Genomic DNA, 15,232 nt, shown 5'->3' with positions numbered 1-15,232 from the left:
ATGAAAAGCTCGCTCCAAACCCCTCTCCTCCCCAACGACATTGTATTTGAGGGTGCACACCTAGGCCACATGCTAACCATGAAATTTGAAGACTGGGCCTCGCTGACAGCGAGAAGTTTCCACACCTAGAGACTAGGAATTTGATGAAGCAGAACATCGAGGGTGCAGTGATAACGTTAAAGCTACGGAAATGGTTGCGTGGTGTGGAAAAGGCTGGGTTGCTGCATTTATTATGGATACCACATTTCCACCATGAGCCCATCACCATTTTCGTCATCGGGCAGCTACTCTGCTTGGTGCATGAGGGGTATCTATGGCTAGAGGAACCTATTCCCATCACAACAGACCTCATTCACTAGATTTCTCAGCTCCCCTGTAAAGGAACAGACCCCGGGACTATAGCCGGAAAAGGTAGTGATTTGGCTCTCGCGAAAGCCACGAAGGCAAAGTATAAGCTGGAGAAGAAGAAGAGGGGTTACGTCATCTCTAGCATCAAATACAAAGGGGTGTGCGTAGCAACCCAAATCCTGGCTAGCAACGTGATGAGGAACTGTCACGCTCATGAGGTACTGGTGCCGATGGTTGTGTTGGCCGAGCAGTGCACGGAGGGGGTTCAATTCAACTGGGTCGAATTCCTCTGTGAAGAATTTTTGACAAACTGTTACGAAGCCCAAGAGTAGGGTAAGACCTTCCACTACATGTGGTTGCTCTTATCCATATTGCTGGTAGCGGGAGAACTGTCTTTTAGGGGCGAATGTTCGCCCTTTGACAAAATTAAAGGGTTTTAAATTTTTAGTGGGCGAATATTTTGTATCATAGTACATCTTTACAAATCACCTCAAATAGCCCACCTTATTTTAAGGGAGAGGGTAAAAAAGGTAAATTTAGCCCTTGAAATTAGGAGTTACAACCTTCCATTCGCCCATTTTCAAGAATAGGTTTTATTTAAGTGAATCCTATGGGCCAAAGGCCCAAATACCGTATTTATAAAAGATGTATGGTAAATTAATAAAAATATAAATGAATGAGAGGTATGGTAAATAAATAAAGCAGTTTTTATATTTACTCCATAACTCACCTTATATACATGCAAGGGTGTAAACAAATAAAAATATAAGTAAAGTGGAGGTATGGTAAATAAATAAAACGTCTTTTTATACTTACTCAAAAGGTATGGTAAATAAATAAAAATATAAATAAACTAGATGCATGGTAAATAAATAAAACCTCTTTTTATATTTAGTCCATAACCCTATTTATTTACTCCATAAACCTCTTTTTATTTAACTGAATCCTATGGGGCAAATACCATATTTGTAAAAGAGATATCGTAAATTAATAAAAATATAAATAAGCGAGAGGTATGGTAAACAAATAAAACATTTTTTTATATTTACTCCATAAGTCACCTTGTATTTATGAATGGTATGGTAAATTAATAAAAATATAAATAAACGAGAGGTATGGTAAACAAATAAAACATTTTTTTATAGTTACTCCATAAGTCACCTTATATTTATACTATGGGACAAATACCATGGACTAGATTGTTATTAATACCATGCAAAAAAACATTATTAACCCTAATATTAGTATTAATAAAAATAAAAATGGCACATGGTATTGACCCATGGTATTCACCAAAAAGGCACATGTTATTGACCCATGGTATTCACCAAAATGGCACATGGTATTGACCCATGGTATTCACTTGGAATGTATCCTATTTAAATGGGGGAATTAAAACAGCATAGATCCATCTTTACTCTGGATCTACTAACCCCTCAGAGGTATCAATATCGTGATATGCAAACTAGCATAGAGTGAAAAAATATTTGATCCGATCAAGAGTAAAAATGGATGTTGTAATTTAATGTATGTTAAACATTTTAGCTTGGTTAAAATAAAAAATAAAATAAAAATCAACTATTAATTTTATTAATTTCTATAAATTACTAATAGTAATTTTTAAGCTCTAGGTTTATGATAACCCATGGTATTGACCCATGGTATTCATGTGAGAATAGACTATTTAAAGGGGAAATTCTATCTTAGATCCATCTTAATTCTGGGTCTACCAAGTGCTCAGAGGGATAAATATATTTCATCCCCCTAAGAGTGGTAGATGTGGAGTTAAGATGGATATAGGTTGGTTTTTATGATAATGAAGATATTAAATAGACTTAGGAAATTATATTGTAAAAACATCTTAAGGTGAATGGTTAAAGCATAGACATTGGACAAGTATATTTGTATACTTCTGTTTTAAACTGAAACAAATCCAGGGCTAAAAGGAATGGATTGATTGCACTAGTCATCCTTCTATAACTTTCCAACATATGCTGGAGTAAACAGATTGTAATTTGGGTAATTTTTCTAATTGCAAACGGGAACATACTTGTGTATTGGCAAGGTGGTTACGAGGTACCTAGAAGTGGAGTAAACAGATTGCAATTTGGGTAATTTTTCTAATTGCAAACAGGAACATACTTGTGTATTGGCAGGGTCGTTACGAGGTCCCTAGAAGTGATGAATTTGAATTTTTCTTGGTTTAATATATAGTATTAGGTGTTTTCTCATGCTTTTTGTGAATGGCACAGGTGAATTTTATCCTACACCCACTAGGTTATCGATATTTAATTTTGGTAATTTTGATTTCAAAAGATATTTTAAAGAAATGCAATGATTTCATTTGTGTATTCAATAAACACAAGATTTTATAATTGAGTAAAATATTCGCCATGCCTGGTGAGAGATTCGCCAAAAAATTATATATACATATCATATTATTGATAAAATCGCCTTCCATTTTTCCTATATACCATGGAGATTCGCCCATTTATTATACATGTAAATTTAGGGGGGTTCTTAAAATTTTCCATGGAGGACAGTCAGTTTCCCCACATTGACAAAGAGTTACTAGAGGTCGCGAAGTACTCTTTGCTCTGGGCCACCAAGGACATGAAATGGGTTCGCGACATCAAAATTTTCTAGGTGCTCATGGAGGTGAGTATCTAGATGTGGATCAATAGGAGGCCGTGCCTGTCACCTACGGTGTACAATAATCTAAACAGTTTTGTAGAGTTTAAAGCTGATATGCACAAAATTTATATGAGGGCGCGAAAGGATCCAGCGAAGCAGTGGACGAAGCTATCGTTTGTAGCCACTAACGACGCGAATTTTACTATCTTGGAGAAATGGCCTCCTGAATGGCACACTCCAACCCTTGTAGAACTAGAGAAGGCAGCAGCCCAGAAGAAAAAAGACAATGCTAAGATGCGCATCACTCAATTAGTAGAGAAAAGATGGAACAAAAAAGCAGTGACTGAGGAAGAGGCAGCACGAGAAGCCATCGAAGAAATGACAGCAGTGCAGGCAGCAGAGGCAACAACAACACAGGAAGATGAGGGCCAAGCAACATCCTCAGGAGAGGAGGCAGATGAACTAGAAACAATAGAAGGGAGAGCGGACCTGGGGGCAGCGTCCACTGAGTTAAAGCGTCCGCACATTGCTGAAAGATCAGGCCCAAGGAAGAAGGTCAAGACCTCAAGGTTGGCCATTGACCCGATCACCTTAACCGAAGGTGATCTCCATGACATCAGTGAGACGGTTCATGATGTCACAGGTGAAGCACTTCAAGAGTTCATGCAGGAGCATCAGACTGTGTTGGGGGCCCTTAGGTCACAACTACAAGAGTTATAGGTATGAACCCCTTAGGAAGGTACCTTGTTAACACACGTCGCAATAGGAACTTCAGCAGCAAAGCAGATGTTGTAGGCAAGGATGGCGAACACAATAGTGTTGCTGGAGGGAGCTCTAGCGTTGGCAAATGCAATGGATCAATTGTCAATTAGCATGATAAAAGGCCTTGGCCTTAATCTAGCTACCCTTCTCCGAGAAACATTGTACCAGTTACAGGATGGGATAAAAGTAGAACTGCGGGTCAGGGAGAGTCATGCAATCCAAGTTCTTAGCGAGTAGAAAATTAACATAGAATAGCTCAGCTTGCAACGCTATGAATTGGTGTCGCCAAATCAATAGTTGGTGCAGACAATAGATGACGCTTGCCGACACGTTCCGGAGTTGGTCATCACAGCAGATCTACCAGTAGAAGTGTAGATCCATAGTTTGGCAAGTGGAGTCCGCGAAACGAGAGAAGAGATGACGAAGGTTAAGCTGGAGTTGAATCTTCAGATCGTCGAGCTGGGGTTGAAGGCGTAGCCTTCCACTCCCCCAGAAGTCCGAGAACAATGTGCCAGCGCTATTACAGCAGGGTTGGAAGGAATTGGAGGTGCAGTGTGTGACCGTACAAATATGTTGGAACAGGACCTTGAGGTCCTCATGACTTTGCAGGAGGACCCCAACATCCAGCGGCTGGAGACAGAGGCGAACAAACTCCAGCAGTAGTATGAGAGAATCAGAGGAACCGCAAAGATAGTAGTCCTCACACAGCAACTTGCGAGGATGCAGCAAGCCAAGGCATTAAAGGATCAGGTGGACGCAATGCGCCATAAGGAAGTAGTTCTCAAAGCGTGCATTCAGCCATGGATTGATAAGGCCTTCACAATCATGACGAATATTGAAGGGAAGCTTGCGCAAATTCAGGGGATGCATGTACATATACAAGGCAGCATGCCAGAAACAGAGGTCTCAAAAGAACGGATGCAGCAGGATCAGCAAGCAGTAGCTCAGTGCGCTACCGACATCAGCACCATTCGAGATCAATTGGAGGGACTCCACGCCAAGATCGTTGTTCCGACCGAGTGACTCAAGGGCAAGTCACGATGTTTGTGTTGGGGGCCTATTGGGCATGGGATCCCCCCACAACATGTTTTGGGGCTCAAAGCCCAAGTGTTGAGTAATATTATTATAAAGCTCCGTGAATTGTGGGCATGGAATGTATGATAGAGTCATAGGGTTGTCCGCCCTAAGTTTTGAATGTAATGTCGGCCTACCCATGGTCTGTAAACCATGGGATTATATAAAGAGAGCAAAGCTCTAAGTGTAAAAGTTAGTTAGGTTAAGGAAAAAGGAAGAGCGAAGTATGAGATAGAAGTACAAAGCAAGTGTCTAAGTGTATTTTGGGTCATAGTAGTAGGAAAATGCTCTGTAGTTGAGTGTGCAGAGACCTAGTAGAGTCCGTAGAATAGAGTCTATAACCAAAGGGAAAGAATAATAAAGAGAAGTTTTATATGAATTACGTGTTTCTGTCTTGGATTATTATCTGTTGGATATGAATTGCAATTATATTGTTTATTTATTGCATGCACTTGTATGAATTGTGAATATTGTTAAGTATAACTGAAAGCATACAAATAAGCTAAGTTAATCAAATCAGATAGGATTAATAGTAAGGACTTGGGTAATAACATTGTTCGGCCCCCGAGTAAGGCTGCGCGAAGGCAACATCTCAGGCTGCAAGGTATGGGTAAGTGCGCATAGCGACGTCCACACAGGGTCGAACCGCGAACCTCTTGAAAACATTAGACATCTCCATGGTGCGGAAACCTGGTTCTAGCACCCTCCCATACTACTTCGAGTGAGACCTCATTCCACACTCCACGGACTGTTTCCAAAAGGGCTAGTAGTACCGAGATTTTTTTGGCTAAATCACATCTGAACCTGGGTCAGGCCCCAACAAGCCAACACCAACATGAAAGGTAACTTTCAGTGGCTTCATAATATACCCACATTCACTTTTTTCTCTACCTTAATAACTCTTATTATTGATCTAAATTTTTTTGTGACCAACATGATATTTTACATCACCTCCTATGGACCTTTCATGGACTAAACTTTAGATAAGAATAAATTATGAGTCATCATCAAAGAGTATCAAAGGGATATATTCATTTTCCATTTCAAGTGTGGAATGACTTACTAGACAATAGAAGGGTATTATTTTTTTGCATTAATTCACCTAGAATTGGTTAAAAAGGGAAACAATGTTTTGTTTTCCAACTAGGTAGGGCTAACACACCAAAACTGGGACTTTGTTGCTAGTTGGAATTCATATTAACATTTTTTCATATCATACTATCCCCCCATATGTTCAAGATAATTGTTGAAGTCAAATTTCCTAACAACCTCTTGTTGGCCAATCATCAAAATCAATTTGGCCTTCTTTGACTCATTTGTAGCACCAAAGATTTCAGAATTTGGTTAGGACATCCCTAGATTAAGCTTGGGCTATAAAAACTACCATACTATCAAAGAATATCTGATGCTTATCATTTCATAATTTCAAAAAGGGAATATAGCTTTATTTTTTTTAATGTTGACCCCTTTCACTAGTTAGTAGACATGTCTCATTTGAGTTGGGGTTTAAATACAAACTAGTAGGAAATATGAAGTAATTTGAAAAAGGAAGGCAATTGCACTATATATTTATTAGGATAATATATCTAATGGGGCCTAATTTTCCCAATTATGAGTTTGTATGCCTAATTTAGGATGTAGATATTGCACATCTCCTAGGGGAGAAATTTCATTATTATGAATTTAGTGTTTAGTTTATATTCTAAATCATGGTCGAAAGAGAACATAGACCCAATGATTACGTATATGGTTTTAAATATATTTCTAATGTTATTTTATATGCTTGGTTTCAATGTTGAGTTGTTAAAAATGATCTTTCATAATATCATGACTAATTTCAGGGAAGAGAATTGATAGTAGAGGTTTAAAGTTTAATAAGTATTATTTCTTTACACCAAAATAGATACTCTAGAAATTTCACATTGTATCTCACTTTAAGATATTTCCCACCACAAATTATTTTTGTCATTCCATACTTAAATGACTCATTCAGGGCCTTTCCAAATAAAGAAGTTTAAGGGGGGTGTTTGAGCAACTTATATGGTAGAAACCTTGCGTAGGGAAATCAAGTGTTTGTAACATGGAATCAACTTTTTTTATTGACAGAATTAAATTAAACATTGATACCTTCCAGATGATACCAAATGTTCTTTATTTTAGTACTATATGGATAGGTAACAACCTTCAAAAGACAAGGTACTTGTGGGCCCCATTGGTAGAACAATGTTTAGAATTAGATGTTTCCATGTTAAAAATATCATCTTTCAATTGTTGGATTAGGTTTCCAAAAAATTAATTGAGTGATTTTTCATGCGATATTTCCAAAAGTGTTATCCACATCTCATTCTTCCTTCATATGGCCCTAATTCAATCTTTATAAGTATAAGGAAAAGTCAGTGGAAAATAGGAGAAAACATTAAACATCAATTATGCCATTCTTTTTTATATTAAATAATATACATAAATAAATAAAAAGAAATTTTTAAAAATTGTGGATAACTCATGCATAATTTAGTATTTGAAACTCGTAAAAGAAAAGATAAAAGTTTTAAATAAGAAGTTCCTTTATTCACAGACTCATTTTTTCCCTTCATAGTTCATTGATTAATGAAGTCATGTTCAAGTGTATCTTAGGGCAACCATTTCAGGTGATTTGTGATTTGTTTAGGTAAACCATTTTTTTATAAATTAATAGTTAAATTATTGTTGGTACATTCACATTCTCTAGTTCATGTCTTATGAGTATGATTTCTCTAGCTCATCATTTGTGCCTTAATATTTTTGTCAATGCATGTTTTATTTTTTATCATGATTTTTATTTTTAAGTCTTTATGGGGGTGGTATTTAAAACCCATTAGGAACCTAGTCTAATCCCCCATAATCCCCTTTCCTTTTCAACCTATTACGATTTACACATCAATCTATAGTCCTCACACTTCTTCCATATTTTATGGCCATTTCCCACCTCTTGATCCCCATTGCCCATGCCCTCCCCAAGCCCTTCACTCTCCCTTCCTAACACCATTTAATTCGTTTATGTACATATCCTTGACCTTATTCCTTCACAACCATAACCCATCATGTATTCAAGCCTTCCCTCTCATCCCCCTCTTTCCACATTAGCACCTCTCACCTTTGGGTTTTAATCCCCATCCCCATTCTCAATAATACCCTTAACTCTATCTCCCTTTCCCTCTCTAATATGGAATATATAAATAAAAATGAAGGAATAAATAAAAATGGATATAGACAAATATATTTTATAGAGATCCCACTAATACGAACTAGATATAATGGTGGTAGGTCATCTCTAAAGAGAGATGTGTTACTTATGCTAATTCACAAGAAGACATTAAAAAAGGCCAAAATTTTGTCATAGCATAAATTATGAATAACCAATATGAAAAAAATCTTATATATCAAAAAAACTAACCCCTAAGAGATGACGTTGAAAAAGGAATGCAAGCTTTATGAATGCTATTTGATACATCAATCTCCCACGGGTGTAACTTTTGCATACAAACTATGTTCATGATGTTTCTTAGAAAATTACAATTCTTTATCCATGTTGTATGTGTTTGGTAGACCAAATAATATCAAATTTCTTAGCTTATGTTTGCTGCTAAAAGTTGCAAGGAAAATACTAAAAAAGGCACTAAAATTTTGGGACATAAAAAACTATAGTAAAATTGAATGTATGTCACTGTAACCATTCTAAGTTAGTGATATATGTGGGTGGCCATTGATTCCAACTTGGATTTAAACACCATTTAGGATTCAATGTCTCCATTATGTCAATCTCCTTTATCAAATTGATAAACTTATGTTAAGTGAGACTCCTAGTGAGTTACTTTACTTGGAGAAGGAGATGCCCTACTTTAGTGACCCGATAGAGTTGGATGTTTTAGTAGAAAGTTGTGTTCATTTTAGTGTCCATGATATTTTGAACTATCACCTTCTCAATTAATTCAAAATTTATTCTTGTAGGGACCAAGTGCTCATCCACCTCTATTTAAATATTTATTCTTGGAGGGTCAAGTGCTCATCCACCTCCAATTCAATATTTATTCTTGTAGGGAAAAGTTCCCATCGACCTAAAATGTGTGCAAGAGGCATGGAAGATATGGTTGAAGAAACCCGATATTAAACAAAATGTGTATTTCATGGAAAGGGGGAATATTTAATTCAAAAGAATTCTCACCCACAACATTAGTGATGGTATAAGGCCCATATCGGAGTGGAAAGGGATTTTTATGGGGTCCTATGAAGCACTCTTTTTACAAATGAAACCATACCTTATATCCCACATAAAATTTGTGTGGAACTTGATGTTGATTATGGAATTTATTGTACTTAGCATTGTCAACTCATAGAATATCATGAATTCTTATTAGATGTGTTGGATCCATCCAAAACATTCCACTTCTATATCATCCTCAGTATAAGTATGCAACAATTATTAATATATTTATGAAATGGGTATATCTATGTTAATTAGGGCCAATAAATAGAACCCTAAGTAAACCTAAAAAGGGTTGTGGCCAATATAAATATGAAGGGATGTATTATAGCTATGATAAATATAAGGAAGGCTCCCATCCCATGTCCGTGGATGTTTGGATTTGGAAAATTTAATGATATGCATAATAATCATGTTTGCTAAATTTATTTATCCATTAGTTTAGGATGGAAGTTAGTTAACATGGTCAGGGTGATGCCCATTTGTTACCATAGGTTGGACTAAAAGGTACTCCATATGAAAAACCACAAATACATATGCATTACCATGCTTGGATGAAGGGAAGAGAGACATCTAGTCCACAAATATACTTCTATGGCTTATCTAGGGTAGCTAGAAGAGTGTACAATCCTTAATTCTTGTGTGTAAATTTGATAATGGCATAGGAAGCACACAATCTAATATACCTACTAGCATCATTACATAGCTCTTCCCAATAGAAGTACTTTTGTAGAATTTCCATTGTCCTTGTTGCATAAATGTGTAATACCACATAATACTAATGAAACTCCCAAATTATCTTCCCACATTTGATTGAAAGAACATAGAGATGTCCTAGATGGTATAAAATTTTATGTTGGAGATGAAATTTGGGGACAGATTTAGCTATGCCTAGTGTCCAGTATGTAACTACAAATTTAGTGCCATTTTCATATAATAGGGTAAACCTATAGGTTTCATGTCAACAATAATTGAGAAATATGGTTAAAACTACAACTAGAGGTTATCTAATGGGGTCAACAACAAAATTTGTATAACTCTTATTATAATCGATGTTTAGGTGGAACTATTGTATATACATGGACCACTTATGATGGTAGTCATTTTCTAACATTCCGTTAACTTCCATGAACAAAAAGGTCATGTAATCAATGTGTATGACCATATTCTTCCTAAAATACAATGCTTTGATTGGTGATAGGATTGCACAATTCAAGACATCTCCTTTTCATATGCGGGGTACCTGTGAGACACATTAGAGATTGTCTCATTATAATAAGTCATTGGATGTCCTTCCTCAATGACGATTACATCAATTAAATATTATAATGAATCTATTTTCAAGTTGAAAGGTTGATGTAGGTTTGGTAGAGAGATTATTGGTTCCAAACAAAGATAGTGTTTCAAATCCTCAAATTCTTTGTATTGTGACTCGACCTAGATGAAATTGGTTCTAACCCCATCCTTGGTCACTTGGTTTAAAGGCCAAGAAACATGATATAACCACAAAATAAAATTACAATATAATTTGGTGAGCCCAAACAAAATTATGAGCCCTATTAGAGTTGTCCAAACCGAGAAATCTTTAATGGCTTGGATCTTGGATGGATCTAGATTCACACCATGTTCATTCACAATGTATGGTAGATATTGAATTTTCCTCATTTCAGATGAATTTTTTTTCCAAATTGGCATATAAATTGCATTACAAATGTCCAGTTGATATGTTACGAATGTTTTACCCAATTTTTGTTGAAGATGAAGATATCATCAAAAATACAACTACAATTGTTTTTTGGATGGACACAAGATGGCATGAATCATCTTGGTGAACATTGTCGCGGTATTATTCAAGCTAAAATACATGACCAACTACTCAAAGATAACATATTTATATATGAAGGAATTCTTCCATACATAATTGTACTCAATTATTACTTGGTTGTAGCTAAACCTCAAATTAATATTCTTGTAAAATTGGCACCCTTGAGCTGGTAAAGAATATCATTAATTTGGTGAATAAGATATTGTACTTTAACTATGATTTTGTTTAGGGATCTTTGATTAATTTGGAGTTTCCATGCCCCATAATTCTTTTATGCCAACACAATTGAGTGCATGGAAGGTAATAAGCTCGATCAAATGTGGTCTTGTTATATTATCTATTGAATATAACATTTTATTTATTTATTCTCTAAACGGGAGTGCTCATATGTTATTCCATTATGTAAATGAGCACTACTAATCAGATCAATTGAATGTTTGAACTAGTAGTGTAGAGGCACCCCTATAGGTAAAGTAAAGATATATATCTACTCTTCAACTACATTTTCCACTTATTTATATTATGTACATACACCTTTTAAACAAATCATGAAGAGGAAAATATCCTAGTTTCCGAGATTACGTTATTTCCCTACTTCAATATGATTAATGAAATAATAGTAATTAAAACTACCTCTAATACCCTATAGAGCTAACCTCCTAATGTAATAATGACATTGTAAGGAATAGACTCGTAAACATCATGTCATTTCCATGGATAGGGTTGTTCTAAAAAATCATCACAAACTTAAAACAAGGGAACATCACACATTAACTCATCATTACAGGACTTAATGTCATAAGGTATGTGATACCATTGACTGATGTGGATGACTCATTCTAATCTTAGCTAACTAATGGTGTATGGTTAGGGATGTAGCATTGTCAACACATCAATATTTGAACAACCTATTCTTAGTTTGGGTTATTCTAACTATAGTTGTCCAAAGTGAAATGTAGTGGACCTCACTTCACCAAAATTTGCAACTGGAAGATGTACCTTACTTTCCTTGGGATCATTTGGCTCTTTTGGTTAGATATTTGTTGTTGTAGTTATAATGCACATATATTATCCCCTTTCCCTTATCTAGCTTTAACAAAATTCCAAACCATAATCCAAATTTGAGGCCTTCAACTTGCAAAACAAAATTATGACTACTTCGATGAACATTGATTAGTGTTTTGCTAATGGATTTTATGGAACTTACACCACTTTCTAGTGCCCTTCTTCAACTTCATGATGCCTTTCTTTCACATGGATTAGATAGGTTCTATTAACGTTCAATATCCTTTCTCTATACCATAATTCACAAGTTAGGTCCACCTTTACCATTCTTCTACTATGATGGATTTGTAGGTCAAAACTCTTGCTATTATTACCTTAAAATTTTTCTCGATATTAATAGAATATCAATGTGGCTAGTGATGAGGATATGTCCAAGAAGTCTATCTGTGTTTGGATGTACCTACAAAGTCCACTAAACACTTTAAGATTGACTGCTACATAGTGTACCTGATACCCATCTTTAAGTATAAGTTATGGAAGATATTAGTTTACACCAACACTATCTGGTCTCTCTTTTGGCGTAAAATTGTCCATTTCATGGACAAGTCATAATATTTTTTAATACAGAAGAGTTCCTGATTGAGGGCACCAATAAAATTCACCCAAGTTGGTTACGTCCTAAATGTTGTAGACTCATATCTAATACATCTATTCTAGTAACTATCCATTTAATATTTGACAGGGAAGAGGGGCTCATGGAATTATAATGCAATCTTTCACTATTGAAAAAAATAAAAGGAAAGTAATAACCATCTAACAGATTTAACCATTTCTCCAAAGAATCTATGCTTATATGGCCTTCAATAAAGGAAATTTAAAGTTAACTTATATCTTGAAGGGTGTTGTACTTCCAAAACATCTCCTTGTTGAATGTGTCCATGGAAGTATTGATAGTTATTGAAGGACCTAGGAAAAATCATCCATCATCTTGTTCCTTTGTCACGCAATGCCCTCCTTGAGCAACGACTTAATAGGATCTCCTACAAAATAATCTCCCTCTTATTTTTTCATGGAATATTTCTTATACTAATGAGAGTGGTCTTCCCAAAGCTCAATTAGCTCAAGACTATTGAAAATAGAAACAAGAAATGCTAAAAATAGCACTGTTATAAATAGCATTTCGAGATACATTCCAATTTTAGTTAGTCCCTAAACTAAAATTGAGAATTAAAATTCGAATTTGATCTTAGCAGCTATTTGTAAAATAATTAATTAATTCATCTTGAGTTAATTAGTTGTAGAAAATCCAACATGAAGTCTATGTGAAGACATGCAATAGTTTCTCCATTGATTGAGGAAGTTATCCCTTGATTAAAGGAGATCAGGATGAGTTGTACTTTGAGTTGTAATTAGTTAGCTCATTTAACTGAGTTAAGTCCAGCTAGATTAGTTCAAATAGTTTTTTGAAATAATTGTGAGTTCAGTTAGTTAATGCATGCATGCATGTAACTGCTGCACTTCAGATAACTAAATATTATCTCATAAGTAACTCATGCATGCGAGTGTAGTCAGAGACCCAGTTGAGATCAGATGATGGGATAGTGTACTATTAGTTGCAGGAATATTCCATGGAGGATATCTCTTGCATGCAGAAGGAAATCATTCCTTGGAGATTGCGCAATTACTTTTGAGTTTGATGAGTGTGTGATCAGGCCAATTCACACAGGTGTCAGCATTGGACCCCAAGAGAAACTGCGCAAGGAAATAGGAGGCTTGGAGGGTTGAGGGAAGGCATATATTATGTCTATTCAGTCTCTGAGCGATATTGTTTGGTTTTGTTGAGAGCAAGATAGCTTGTGAGCTAATGCTTGTGTAATCTGAACATATTTCCACTTGTATGATAATAAAGAGATCGGGGTTTTTAGCTGAGGCTTTCCCTAGAGTATTCTTCTGTGTTCATGTGTGATTGATTTCTCATTCTCTGTTATATGTTTTATATTTGATCTTGCTCAAAATTGATTAAGCTTCCACAAGTTTGTTGTAGAAGTAGATCTTGTATTTTGGTTTAGTATATTACATAATCTGTTGATCTACAGTGGGAAATTTTACATGGTATCAGAACAAAGGTGATCAAAGTGAAGAACAATATACAAAGAAGGGAAAAGTTCAATGTTTCAAGCTCCTAATTATAAAATTCGAATTCTTATCACATCTCAATTTCACCAATGGCATTCAGCGGTTTAAGACTCGAGTATGCCCTTGATGGCAGCTCGAATTATATAGCATGGAAGGATCACATGGAAGCAGTATTAAAGGACAACGGTCTAAAGGACTTCATTAATCAAGAAGTCCCCAAGCCAGCAACAGCTAATGCTATAGAATTGGTGGAATGGAAGAAATGTGTGGATAGAGCGAGGAAAATCCTCCTGGAGGGAGTTCGACACCACATTGTCTCGAGCCTCCATGGGAAGGAGACACCATTTTCAATGTGGAAAACATTGAAAGATCTATATCAGAACAGTGGCGATCAGAGGAAGCTGGCACTGAAATATAAGCTTTGAAAAATCAAGTGTGAAAAGGGTGACACAATCTCTACATATTTGAACAAGCTCACCACCTGCAAGGATGAGCTTGGAAGTGTAGGGATCACGACAACCGATGATGACATGGTGAGTCTTGCTCTCCTCGATCTACCTAAGAGCTGGCATAGCTACCAAGACTCAATAAATGGAAGAGAGAAACTGCCAGATTGGGAATGACTTTGGTTAGATTTGATGCAGGAGGAGATAAGAACAAGCACCAGAGATGGATATTCATCAAAACAGGATGATGAGGAAAATCTAGCCTTAGCGAGTAAGGTGAGGAAAGGGAAATGGAAGGCATCCCACCCCAAATCTAGTTCTTCCCACAGTGGTAAGAAGTTTGACAAATTGAAAGTGTGGTGCTTTCATTGTCATGAGGTGGTCCTTTATGCTACGAATTGTCCACAGAAGAAATCCAAGAAGGGATCCTCGAAGGGATCAGACGGTGAGGCACTGGCCTCAAAGTTTGAGCTGGATTTCTCTTTCATCGCATGCATGGTTTCATCCATGGTGGGTGTTACAGGGAAAAGTGTCTATGCAGAACTGCTAATCCCACTAAGGTGGGTAGCTACCTTAGAAACAAACAAAGTAAAACTACTTTCGTTTTCCTTTATGAAAGATAGATGAGAGAAGAATAAGGGAGACCAACCTCTGTCTTCCGCTTGGTTCCTTGCTCGATTCCTCTCTCTTCTGATAGTCCTTTGCTACTTGCTTTCTCGTATACCCAGCTTCACAGGGTACCTCTAGAATCAAAGCAGCATA

The sequence above is a fragment of the Pinus tabuliformis genome, chromosome 6 (genome assembly GCF_031772625.1).
Source record: "Pinus tabuliformis cultivar Carrire ecotype Pingquan chromosome 6, CPIR1, whole genome shotgun sequence".
Classification (NCBI taxonomy): domain Eukaryota; kingdom Viridiplantae; phylum Streptophyta; class Pinopsida; order Pinales; family Pinaceae; genus Pinus; species Pinus tabuliformis.
Note: the sequence above shows the minus strand (reverse complement) of the source record.